Here is a 14506-nt window from a genome sequence, read left to right on the forward strand (position 1 = left end):
ATGGGCCATATCCTTTTTTTATATAAAAAAGAAAATTATTTCATTAATTAGAGATGAATACAAAATATATATAAATTAATATATTATATTTTTCATAAATAAAATTAACCACTTATATAAAAAAATAATATAAAAATTTTAAAAAATCGATAGTATTGACAAAATATATTGATTGGCTAATAGACGGATTGCGTGCTCCACTTTTCAATTCTATGATCTTTTTATAAGTCTTAATGAATAATGTAACACCCCAAAATTTTAAATTTTATGAGCATTTTTGGTATTTTAATTTTATTTAAATTTTAGGATTTTTTTTTAGATTTTTCGGATTTTAAAAATCGGGTTCGATTTTCTAAAAATATAAACTTTGATGATTTTTAAAAATTAATTTAAAGACCACGTGGCATAACTAAAAATATATTTGGAGTCTACGTATTTTTTTGAGTTTTCTAAAATTTTTTCGGAATTTTTGGACCTTGTTTTCGGTCCCGAGGCAGAGTAAAAATTTAAAATTTTGTATTTCGAATCGAACCGGCCGAATCGAACCGGACCGGATCGGACCGATCGAATCAGACCGGTCTTCTTCTCTTTTTCTCCTCCCTCCCGCGCACGACGACCCTCTCCCCTTCTCTCTCTCTTTTCTCTCTCCTCCCTCCTCCCCTTGCCGCGCCGCCGCCTCCCCTGCGTCCCCACCTCGCCGGCGCCCCACCTCGGCCCTTCCCCACGGCCGGCCGCCGCCTGGAACGCCGGAAAACGGCCTTGGAAGGGACGCGCATTTCGGCTTCTCCGGCCAAATCCGACCGATCCGGCCACCAATTGGACCGGGTCTTGTGTCTAAAATCATCTACTCGGCGAGAGCTTTCCATAGACACCAAGAACGCCGAAATCCATCGAGCGGTTTGTCCGATTTTTGCTCGGGAAGATTTTAGCCCATTTCAACTTTTGGGCTAGATTTCTCGAAAACCGTGAATCCCACGAGAAAACCGAGGCTACCAGCATGCTCCACTCGTCGAGAGCTTCGCAACGACATAAATTTCGAATTTTTTCGATACCGTTTTTTGGTGGGTCCCACGGAACTTCGCAGTGTTTTTCCGAGCATTTAATGAGCTTAGAAAATTCTGAAAAATTTATGTACTAACCCCCGTGTTATGGGCTTCATGTAGGTATCCTCGATTCGCGGAAATTCGACAGTTGACCGAGTCTGCAAATTTCGGCCAGACAGACCCGTTACCGGAAAAGTCTCCGAATTGGACCGAGGTTTTGGCTAGCCCCCCATTGTCAGACGTCCCGAGCGCGTTCCCGAAGTCGGAATCGGCAAAGGTAAACCCGAACCTTGTTTTTACGTAATTTTCTAGTGCTTAAATAGGATTAAAAATCCGTAAGATATTCGTGGTAGCTTAGAAAATTACGATTCTTTTTGCAATAGCTTAGTAATATTGCTAAGGACAGCGGAGCAAAGTTTTAGAATTTTTAGAGCTGATTTGGGCAGTTTTTGTAAAAATGGTCAATTATAGGGACTAAATTGAAATTTTACATATTGTGATGGATGATTGATTTGATGGGCCCAGGAGGGGCTGTGTGATGTGATTGAGTTGTGGATATATGGATTGTGAGTATAAAAGTGTGTTTCGAACCCTTTGCAGTTGGGTAGGTTCTAGGTATAGGGAGACTCACGGATTTTCTACGACTTAGAACGTAATTGATCTTTTCTTTGTTTGTATTGAGTCGATTGTATTAAATAATTGTAATATAATTGTCGTGTGAGCGATGACCTTCTTCCTCCGCCACCGCCACAGTGATTGTCGTCAAGTCTGTGAGTAAAATATTAATTTTAATTGTAATTTCGATATTATTATATGTTCAACATGCCCATGCATCACTTATATGCATATATTTATGTAGTTAAACTCTAGGCACGATTTATGATGCATTGATAAATGTTAAAGTGCCATGATGTTATTGTGGTAATTTGGAGCGAAGCAGCGTGCGTTGGCGCATGTGTGATGTGGTGTGGACTATGGATAGGACGGGTAGTCACGGCTTGAGTTCTTCGCTGTGACCCGATCCTTCGAGGGGTAGTCACGGCTTGAGTTCTTCGCTGGGACCATCGATTTGGCTTATTAAGCGAAAGTCCGGCTTGAGTTCTTCTCTGGCACCAAAGTTGGATTTAAGAGAGTCAGATAGGGATCAGCTCCCATATGTTATGATTGATGCTACAGGGTGCGTGAGTGCTCCAAATTACCTTTTTGATGTTATGATGTGAAAATGATGTGAATGTTGCATTTCACTCTACAGGGTGCATTAGTTTTAGATAGTTATAGAGATTATGGTTAAAATTGATATTTTACTCTCTGAGTCGAACGCTCACTCCTGTTCAATATTTTTTCAGGCTACAGGAGGATTTTATTTTGGTTAACCTGCTTTTCTCCTTCGCAGGTTGTTTATCAATATTTGTGTAATTTTATTTACTCCTAGAATTTCCGCATGTGTTAGAAGTATTTATTTGATTATGGTCTGTAATATTATTATCATGTTGGACCTGTAAACGTATAATGATATGCATGTTTGATGGATTGGATGAGGGAGCTGAGCTCCCATTTATTATTATGTTGATGAGTATGTGGAGGGTGAGCTGAGCTCCCCAATTGACTATATATTGTGTTTACAGGTCGGGTGAGTCGAAAACTCCCCGTTGGTAAGTCCATTTTATGGCCGGACTCTGTCCGTTTGTTTTCTTGAAATTGGGCCCAAATGGGCCTTAGAGTTGGGTAAATGAATAGTTAAGGCTTACTACGGGCCTCGGGGGCTTTAGGCTAGCCCAGGTCCTAGTGCCGGTCCGGCCCATAGGTTGGGTCGTGACAAATGTGGTATCAGAGCTTAGGCTCCAGATTCTTAGGGAATGTTGTCTAAAGTGTTGGGAAGAGTCTACTAGGAGTCACATGCGGAAATATAGGGTCCACATTCGTCTTGCATTGTCATCTTTGCTTCTAGTTTCTGCTCCATATGTTATGTATAAATATGAGTCTATAGAGCTGTGTAATGAGCAGTTTTGAATTTTTGTGGGCTAATGCTGCTGAATTTCAGGAAAATGCGTAGAAGGTGAGAGCTGCCATCGCACTGTAACTGGATGTGCCCGACGAGGTGTCGACAGATGAGGCGCCCGCCCAGGAGGCGGGGTAGGAGGCCTAGAGCTGCTCAAGTAGAGGAGCAGCCACCCCCAGTACAGGATCAGTCCTTTATGGCACAGGGTCCCATGGACCCCATGGCAGCTACTCTAGCTGGTCTGCAGAGAACCATCGACATGATGGCGCAGTATATGGTCCACCCTCCACAGCAGCAGCAGTCCACCGCACCAAGAGAGGAATCTTACAAACAGATCATAAATTTCAAGAAGTTGGTGCCTGGTACCTATGATGTGTCAGACGATGCATATCGGTTTTTGGATTCCTGCAGACAGGCAGGAACAGAATTACAGTTGACTGATAGAAGATTGATAGAGTGTATGCAGCATGTCATGGGGCCTATGCCTAGACAATGGATGAATGACTACGTGTTACCCCGGATGGAGGGTTTGACATGGGCTCAGTTTGTGGAACTTTTTATCAATCGGTTTGTGCCAGAAAGCTTCAGAGATCAGAAGCAGTGGGCCTTTGAGGCCTTAAGACAGAATGGCAGGTCTGTAGACGAATATGCTACAGAATTTCTGGAATTGAGCAGATATGCCCCTGCAGCAGTAGCTACAGAAACTATGAAGGTGAAGAGATTCCTAAGGGGGCTTGACAGGAGGTATGCGAACCTAGCCATGATGTCTGATCAGTCTTTTGACGTGGTAGTTGATCGAGCTAGACAGATAGAGATCAGCTATGCTGCGGATGACAGCGGGAGAGCCAAGAAAAACAGAGCAGAGGGTTCCTCAGGTGTCCCTTCCATGGGTACTCCAGACAGTGGTGGCCAGAGTAATTACAGAGGAAGAAGTAGGAACAAGAAGAGTGGTTTTAGACACAAACCTCGAGGATTCAGACCAGGGTACGGATCCAGCAGTGGTCACAGTTCTGTAACAACCCATATATAAAAAAAAAAAAAAAATATTGCTGATGGGATTTTTGGCGTGTGGCAGTGGGTTTCCCAACATCACATAACTTTCTTTAAAAAAAAAACAAAATGTTTCAAAAATCGGGAGGAGGAAACCCCCCCCCCCCATTCCTCTTCTTTCCCTCTCCTTCCCTCTCTTCTTCTTCTTCCTTTCTCCGGTGACCGGCCGGCGACGTCCCCAGCAGCTCCCCACCCGGCCGGCGACCCTCCGGCGACGTCCAGGACCACCAGAAACGGCGGCAAGAGAGGGAGAAGAGAGAGAAAACGCGCGCACAGTGGGCAGCGGCTTTCCGGCGTGATTCTGGCTTCGTCCGACGTCCGATCGAGGCGATTCCGGTGGCGTTGGAAAGCTTGTTCCGAGAGCTTTCTTTTGATACTAATTTTGAAGCAAATGGAGGTCGGATGAGTGAGATATGGAGGAGAGAAGTTTCGGGTTTTTCAAGCTTTTTCGTCAGATCTACGACGATCCGACCGTTGGATCGACGATCCGAGACCACATATGGACTGAGGAAGAGGAGAGGAACATGGGGGTATGATCAGATTCGGAAAATGTTGCCGATCGGCGCCACGTGCGTGCGTCTTGTGGTGGTGCGTGATGGCTCCGATGAGCTATGGAGATGGTTCAACTTCGAGGCTTTCTCATAAATTTTTGGAATTTTTGAGACACGATAAACTTGGGTAAGACAATTTTTATTATTTCTCTGCATGGAGCATAAATACAGTGTTTCTTAAACAAGAAAAATTAGAGAAAAATTCTAAGAAAAATATATGATGAAAGTAAAATTATTTAGAGATATTCTATGGTGTTAGTTGAATTTTTGGGTGATCGTAGAATATTTTTGAGAAATATGGATGGATTTTAGTTAGATTTTTAGCATATAGGCATATAAGATTATTTGAAATTAAGATAATTAAATTTTATATAATTGATTAAAGCTTGATGATGGAAGTTTAAATATGTAAATATTTAATTAGGTTGAATTAAGAATATGTTAGATGTTGGAATCTCATGGAATCGAGTAAAATTCTTGAATAAAATATTCATGGGTGATTAGAAAATTACAATTCATTTTGCAATAGCCTTATAATATTATTAAGGACCGAGACAAAATTTTAGAATTTTTAGAGCTTGTTTGAGTGGATTTTTGAAAAATGTCAATTCTGAGGACTAAAACGTAATTTTTAAGATTTTGAGTATTGTCTGATTAGGAGGGCCCAGGAGGGGCCATGAGATATTGATGAGATGTGATTGTGGGAATTGAGAATTTAGAAGTGTCGTTTGAGCCTTTTTGCAGGTTGGGTAGGTCCCAGGTATAGGGGAAACTCTGCCGGATTTTCGGCATGAATTAGGCTGTCTATTGCCTCTTTAGAGTTTTATCTTAACTTAGTACTAATAAATTTATAATTTAATTATTAGGTGATCAAGGTCATTTATTTTTACGCATCCAGCGACCACAATAGTCATCGATTGTCTTGTGAGTAGAATATTAATTTTAATTGTAATTTCGATATTATTATATGTTCGAGATGCCCATGCATCACTTATATGCATATATTTATGTAGTTAAACTCTAGGCACGATTTATGTTGCATTCATAATCGTTGATGTGCCATGGATGTTGTTGTGGTAATTTGGAGGCGGTGTGCGTGCGTTGGCGTGCGTGTGATGTGGTGTGGACTATGGATAGGGCGGGGTAGTCACGGCTTGAGTAATTGTTGGGACCGATCCTTCGAGGGGTAGTCACGGCTTGAGTAATTATTTGGGACCCTCGATTTGGTTATTAAGTGGAAGTCCAAGCTTGAGTAATTATTTGGCACGGGTTGGATTTAAGAGAGTCGTATAGGGATCGGCTCCCATATGTTATGATTGATACTACAGGGTGTGTGAGTGCTCCAAATTACCTTTTTGATGTTATGATGTGAAAATATTGTTGATGTTGCATTTCACTCTACAGGGTGCATGAGTTTTAGATAGTTATAGAGATTATGGTTAAAATTGATATTTTACTCTCGAGTCGAACGCTCACTCTGTTCAATATTTTCCAGCCACAGAGGAGTTATTTCTGAGCAACTGTTTTCTTTCTCGCAGTTTAACGTCGATTATTTAATTGTATTATTATTCTCTAAATTTGTAATTTAGAACTCATGTGCTAGTAGTAGCATTAAGCACATCGAGGATCAGTATGAATTCAAGTTTTCATATTAATAAATCAAAAGAAAAAAAATTTTAGGAGATTTAAACAGTTTGTAAAGGAGGTCACAGGGTTGAGCGATGCTCTCCGTATTTCAGTTTTTGATGGCTATCGGGTTGGGTTGACTCGAACAAAAATATTTTATTTAATTGTATTTACATGTTGGACCTAAGTTTTTGGGCCTTGGTTATGGATTTGAGAATAGTAAGGCTTATTACGGGTCTCGGGGGCTTTATGCCGGCCCAGGTCCTAGTGCCGGTCCTGCCCATTGGTTGGGTCGTGACAAAGTTGGTATCAGAGCTTAGGCTCTAGATTCATGGGAAATAATATAATTGGGAGTGTAAAAGGAGTCTTGTTAGGATGTTACATGCGGAGTATAGGATTCTGTTTCGTCTTTTTCTGTAATTCTTTGTTTCTAGATTCTGCGTTATACCTCGGGAAATATAAAAGTTCCTCAATTAGTGTCTTGATTTTCGTGGAGTACATAGAAATGTGAAATAGAGTTAGTAGACATGTGAGGTCTATCATGAGGATACGTACTCCAAGAAATGCTATGTTTCATGCAGATGGGTTTAAATGGTGTGCCCATTTCGTGCAAGGCACGAGTACATAAAGGTGAGTCTTGAAAGTACAGTTGCCCTAGATAAGGATGAGGATACCACTGCTGGCAGTCATCAGTAGATGACCCAGTCAGAATAAGTTTGTGATAATAAAAGATTCAGGAGAGATAAGAAATTGGGAGACCTAGTCTGTCAGGACGTATCGTAGTAACTATACAATGTTCTCGATGTCTGCTCTGTAAGCTGCAGATTACAGTACCGACATGAGATTATTGTGTAGAGCTGCGTACTTCCCTGTAGTGCTTATGATGAGGGTGTTGCAGGCAGTCTCTGTTTTGGTACAGTAATACCAGAACAGAGTTCTATATTTGCAGAGGAGTTGGGAACTCCTGGTTAAGAGTCTAGAGCTAGAATATCGAAAGGTCACAGTTGGGTGGTAACTAGAGTCAGTGACTCAGTTACCCTAGCATGAGCTAGAGTTGCCATCAGACCAGAGGTTTCGGATTAGTTGCAAAGTAAAGGTGACACTTATAGAGTGAGAATAGTATACCTTTTGTGTATCAGTATGGAATAAAGTACAACCCTACTACCTAGGGATGGTCGAAACTATGAATTGATGATTCACAGAGATATGATATGATAGGAGAGTCATTAATTTGACATGGTTTGGGCAAGGTGGTAAATGTAGTACCTTTGTTGCAGCAAGTTAGGGTGTAGTCCTATCTTTTCAGAAGGGATCGAAAGTTATTACTAATAATGGTGACCAACCAAATAGTGCCCCAGATGGGACTGTAGAGTGTGGTAGAGAGTAGTTGGCTGGGGTATCCTGCAGATGATACAAGTTTCATTATAGGAATCATATATAATCAGATCATGATGGATGTAAATCCTTTGAATTGGATGACGGGTTTGGGTACCCGGAATCTTAAGTTTTGGCTAGTTGAGTAAACATGGAAATTAATAACAATAATAATAATAATAACAAATAAATAAAATTACTGCAGAATCAGTTCTCGAGGTAGTAAGGGTATTATGTAAGCTAAGAATATAAATCATACAATAAAAGTATGACTGTAATTTCCTGAGTTCCTTTCTAACTTCAAATTATTCAAAACAATAGTATAATCTAATTATAATAGTATTAAGAGTAATAAATTAGCGAAGATAAATCATAGAAGGCCAATGGATAAAGAAAGTGCAGAATGAAAGTTTGGACAATTGATTACAGATGCAATATAATTTAAATGCCAGTGGGAGTACTAGCTAGAGTGATCAAAGGACCAAATCTGAGTAGCACAGATATGTGATAACGTGGTAGAGACTCTGGAAGATATAGTTAGCAGGTACAGCTGTCATGTTAGGAAGAAGAATGGAACCAGGGATAGAATAATCAAGTTCTATTTTGGGTAAGACAAAGGAAATAAATGAAAGGACAATTCGAAGGGCGCATAAAAAAAGGAACAAAGTTAAGATATAGGGTAGGCTAAGTGTTATTTTTGGCAAGGTGAATGACAAGGATGGAGAACCCAAAATGGGACCACATTAGTGAGAATAGTGATGGAGGTATGGGATAACATAATAATGAGTAAATGCTAGAAGGTGTGCGATGGTATTGCGGACTACCTAATTAGGTAGAGAAAACGAAGTTAGTAAGTAGTAAGTTGAATAAAGGTCAATCTAAGGGATCAGATAGGTATGATGATAGGAAAAGAATGATAGATAATGACACAGAGGCTTTAGGTTTGACTTTTGAGATAGTGAGAAGGTAGTTAGAGGTTCATTATGAATGTCAGGCAAACATTTTAGTGTGATCAACAGAATCACTTTGCAGTGAAGCAATAACGACAGAATAACAGTAAGGGTAAAACAAAAAATGACAAGTCTGGGTGGTTATAAATCACTAGAAAGTTCAAGGATCAAATTAATGACCATAGATAAGGGTGGAATTAGTGTTGGAAGAATTTATTAGTGAGAGAAATCTTTCAGGAATCAACAAAAGTTAAGGGCACAATAGAAACGATGATAGATATGAATTGTCGACACCATATTTTGGCCGATCCCTAGAATCAATAAAAATTCTTCTTTGAACAGCTAATCACGTTTCCGATCCCTCTTTGATAGGCGGTCACATTTCCGATCTCTCCTCACAAAGAATTGAATTAATGCTGAGTCCTCATATTCATTAAGGCCTCGCCGATCTCTCAAATCATTTACCGACCTCTCAAACCCGTTGTCGAATTTCCGGACCTGTCAAGTATATTCCTGATCTCTGTTGATAAATAAAATGAACTGGCACTAGATCTTTTCCTATCGGTTTTATTGCCGACCTCCTTTTCGGAAGATTAAGAGCTAAAGTTTTGGTTCGGTTTAACGAGGGTTCCGATCTTAAGTGTTCAAGTTAAATTTTCAATTTTAATCAAGTCCCGTTCAGCATTTCTCCCCCACCGATCTCATGCTTATTGTGCTTTCCGATCTTTTATACTTAGATTAATAATGACATCTAGTTCATGTTTCGCTATGCTCATACAATCAAATACTTAGGCAATTCAAAGATTTCCCAATCACATCCATTCATTGAACAAAAGAGATATTCCATTTCATTTCATAATTTGTACAAGTTATTGGTGAGGATCACCCCGACTGATTTACATTCTGCTCACTCTCTCTCTCTTCCTCGCCCTCCTCCTCACTATCTTCACCATCGCCCCCGGGAGCCAGGTCGTCCATCCAAGAGAAGTCCTCTTCAGGATAGCGCTTTTGGAGTTCGGCCAAGAGATCCTTATGAGCATTCACATAGGCTCCGGCTATTCCCGACACCATCTCTTCATCCTTTTCCTTAAGCTCTTTGTCTTTCTCCGAAAGCTCCTTATCCTTCGCGTTAAGCTCCTCTACAAGTTGAGCGACACAGCGGCCGTTGGCTGAAGTGCTGGACTTCTCTGAGCCGTTCACTTTCGGCCAAGTCACGAGACCTTTCGGCCAGTGGTCTTCATGTTACTTCGGCCGTCCCTCGACTTGAGATATATAATCCCGGCGGATGAGAGTTGGGATCGGAGGAAGCCAATTCCTGATTTTCTTCCCGACCTCCTTACCTGCAGGGCGAATCTTTTCCCGAATCATGGTGCAGTTCACGGACACTCCACGTTTAGGCTCATGGTTGAGTCAAGATATCATCGAGACCATTCAGGGCGACTGTCCCGGTCCTCCTGAAAGAAGATGGTAGACCCCAGGACTTTGGCAAAATCGGGGTTCTCCCTGACAGTCCGGTTATTCTTCAAGCAGTCGATCAGCATTTGAGCGCCACGAGAAGAGGTCCTCCCAGAAGCTTGAGGAGGCCCCCCTTCCGTGCTTGGGACAACTGAGAGAGGCGGAGGCTGCTCTTCCAATCTAGGAGGAGACTGGCGGCTTGGTGGTCGGTGGACCTAAAGGTTGAGGTGGGTCTCTTTGTATCTCCCCAGGTTCGTGACCGGGTGTTTGAAGACGTTCAGAACGCTTCATCTCCTTTATCTTCCGGGAGATCTCTCTTTCCTTCTTCCACTTCCTAGAACCCTCACCACCCGCCATACCTGCACAAAGAAAAGGTTAGTGAGATCTCTAAGGTCCTGAGAACTGAGATATAGAAAATACCAATGCCGAGGTCAGAGAGGGGAAGTTCGCTAGCATTGACGGTGATCAGTTGCATGGTCCAATGGTGCGATTCGCGATCACCGCATGTGGGCGAGAATATTTTAGAGTGGCGGCTTGACTTTTCAGCTCCATCACTATTGAGCTTTCCTCTTGACTCAAGGTAATGTGCTTGAGCGAGGGCCTGGTACCACCGGCTCTGAGGAAAGTCCTCAAAGCAACTCGGATCTTTACTCCTCGGAATGAAGAACCGGTTCTTCCAATTCTTAAGGGATGAGGCGGTCGGAAAAGAGTCCGCAATGAGGCTTCGCTGAAAGAACCGATGTTCATCATCCTTTGGCGAGTTAGTGCGTGTAGCTCGGCGAACACCTTAGCCGTAGGTCTGATTCCCTTAGCTCGGCATAGACCTCGGAAAGCAACCAAGATCCGCCACGAGTTGGGGTGGATTTGAACAATGGATACTCGGTGAAATTTTAGGACCTCCTTATAGAAATCGTCTAGAGGGAACCTCAGACCGGCCTTTAACTGTTCCTCGTACACCATAACCATGTCATCCTCTTCAAAAGAGTGATCGACACGAAGATTGCCATGGCACTTGATCAGCTCATATGAATCAGGACAAATGTTGTATTCTTGAACAAACGATTGCAGATCGGATTCACGAAGAACCGACGGAAGCTCGTCTATAGGAAGGGTCTCTCTCCTTGAAGGTGGTGCAAGCCTTGATGGTATGACCCGACCCAGGCACAGGCGAGAGACCCTAGGGGTTTAGGTTGCCTGTTGGGCCCATTGCCTCTTCTTCGTCAGATGATGACCATGAGAACTGAATGGAAGGAGGGCTCGCCGCTCTCTGACCTTCGGCACCACTCATTTTTAAAAGAAACAAAGAACTTAAACAAGAAAGAAGATCAAAGTCCTTACCGGAGTCTGATCGGCGTCGGTGAGACTGGAGAAAATGAGAGAACTTCGAAGTTGTGAGCAGGGGATTGAAAATGGAATGAGAGAACAACTGGCTAACCCTCCCACCCCTATTTATACTAGCCCGAGCATTTAATGCTCGCGAGGTTCTAGGCAGCGCATCGATTGGTGGGACTCGGCAGCTGTTCTGACACTTTTCTCAAATATCCGAATGTTCTGAGATCGGTTTATTAGAGATCGGCATAATAAGTTAAACATTTTGAATAAAGGGTCAGCTAAGTGTCATTCAGGTAAAGAATCAGATTGGATAATCACATTAGGGATCGGAAAATAATCAATGCAAAAACAATAAGATGATAACCGACAAAATGAAGTCTTTATTTCCAAAAGATCGGATTACATCATTTGGGCGATCTCTAGGGATCGGATTACACTAACATTGGATCACATCATTTCTGTGATCTCTAGAGATCGGATTGCATTGAAAATAAAATACATCATTTGGGAGATCTCTAGAGATCTGATTACATTGAAGAATTACATCATTTGGGCGATCTCTAGAGACCGACGAAAAATCCTATCTGAAGGGGCCGATCTAAGGATCAGTTTATAACTGATCCCAAGGATACCACCAGATCTAAGGATCGATTTATAAGCGATCCCAAGGATATTGCCGACGGATGCTTCATCATTGTCGGAACACCCAATGTGGATCGGAGAATCGGAACACTCAATGTGATGAGAAGCCGAATGAACTCGATTGAGCAACTCGAGATTGGTACAACCGAGGCCATGTCTGGATCGGTCAAATCCGGTTCTCTCACCATCGTCAATTAGGATCATCCAATCAAGGATCGTAAATTTTGATCGGTGAGAAAGGAAATCCATCGGAAAAGATCAAAGCCTCGATTATAGCGAACTTCTCTGGAGCGGCTAGAACAAGGTAAGTAAGAAATGAAGAGGGAAAGTCGGATGAAGAAAATGTCTCAATCGCGGGGTATATATAGGGAAAATGAGCATTTATTCTTTGGCGGAAAGCAAGCAAGCGGCTGAGAATCGAGATGCAATTAATGCTTGGACGAATCGGTGATCAAGGGATAAAAGAGATCGGAGATAGGAGATCGGCATGAGAGATTGGAATAGGAGCTAGGGGAGGATCGGAAGACAAAAGAATAAGACAAATCCCAATAACCGTCGTCGAATCGGGCGAGGTAGTTAAAGCGTGGCGACGAGATCTCCACCGCACGCCTAAGAATCGCCCGCAATCTTGGCAGTGCGGTGGTATGTCATGGCGATCCTGTACATCCCAATCTCCACCGTTGATCTCACTTGTAAGGATGAATCCGAACCCTTGGATCAAAAGAGAAGACGACAATACCAGCGTTTTCACTCTTAGCCCTCGGATCGTTCGGACAAGAGGATTCAAGACCGTCAGTTAAAGAGGAAAAGGACAAATATTACGAGAAGCGATCTCGACCATTTGTTTTGATTCTCTTTAATTCTGAACATCCGATCATGTACTTCAAAATCTTGACCCTCCATCTCCCTCAAAATAAATCATGACCCTTCATGGGGAGCACCAGATTCCTATAAATACCTGCATGAAAAACTGTTCAAGGACGGAAAAAAATATAGACAAGAGGCTGCTATTATCGTGGAGGAACTCTGAAACTTCATTCAGTTTGTTACTCTGCTGTTTTGTAGTGATTAAAAGACTTTTGAAACTAGTTTTCAGGAGTGTTTTCTTGAAAAAGATTTTGAATACTAGAACTCTACATTTCCAGTTTGTTCATTATCTGGTCATACTCTCATCATCTCTGCTTTCTTTTCCTCTGTTCAAGCTCAACTTCCTTCCACCTGGTTCTTACCTGGTTACCTTTTAGCTAAAGCATCTCTCGGTTTCACGACAGACATCAACTCTCAGGCTGATCAATCCGCCATCTTCATCACTATTTACCACCTCATAGTTATTTCAATACATTTGGCTCCTCACAGACATCAACTCTCAGGCTGATCAATCCGCCATCTTCATCACTGTTTACCACCTCACAGTTATTTCAATATATTTGGCTCCTCACAGGTAAGAGTTCATATTACTGTTTTATTAAGTATTTGCATTTACTTTTCGCACTTTCTTTGTTCTCTTTACGTACGCGGTTTTCTCTAAGTTTATTCTAAGCAAAAAAATCTCAAAGAACGTTACTCTCGAATTATCTCTTTAGTGATCGGTCCATCATTTCATCAATTTTCGTCATTTCTGAATACGAGCTTTTAGCTCCTAGTAGCGTGTAAGTGGTCAGGCAAAATATAGGTATCTGCAACTTAGGGTCTCTTTTAAAGAAAGCTTGAATAACACGTCGGAAAATAGCCAAACTATTAGGTGGCGTGAGCAGGAATTCGGCAAGATACCATGAAGAGGAATAAAACCAAAATAAACTAGGCGAGCAGATTGGACATTAATAGGTATGCGTGAAATGACTACATGGAAGGTCGGTAAATCAAGTTTAGTATTACCCATTTAGTCATAGGGTATCAAGAAACCTTATCTCCAGCATTTTTGAATACCAGAAACCTTAGTTTTAGGTTCTTGTGACATGTAGCTGAAATTGAAATTCGGGAGATCGGCAAAGCCCCTTCCAGGCTCCTGCTAATCCGAAAGAGATCGGAGGAGAGTTCTTATCCGACCTCAATTCAAAATTTTTAATAAATATTTAAAAGAGATCGGAGGAGAGTTCTTATCCGATCTCAGCTTAAAATCTTAATAAATGCTTAATAGAGATTGGAGGAGAGTTCTTATCCGGTCTCAGCTTAAAATTTTAATAAATACTTAAAAGAGGTCGGACGAGAGTTCTTATCCGATCTCAAATTAAAATCTCTAATAAATATTTATTAGGGATCGGAAGAGAGTCCTTATCCGATCCCCAACCAAAATTTTAATGAATATCTAAAAGAGGCTCGGAAGAGAGTTCTTATCCGATCTTCTAAATTAAATTTTAAATAAAACATTCCTTTTCAAGTAAAATTAACATACAAAAGTAATTCACTAAGGTTGTCTCATTTACTTATGTATCTGGGTGATCCTAATCAGTGAAAAATCAAACATTCCTTTTACCAAAAGGACTA

The sequence above is a fragment of the Hevea brasiliensis genome, chromosome 18 (assembly GCF_030052815.1).
Source record: "Hevea brasiliensis isolate MT/VB/25A 57/8 chromosome 18, ASM3005281v1, whole genome shotgun sequence".
Taxonomy (NCBI): Eukaryota; Viridiplantae; Streptophyta; class Magnoliopsida; order Malpighiales; family Euphorbiaceae; genus Hevea; species Hevea brasiliensis.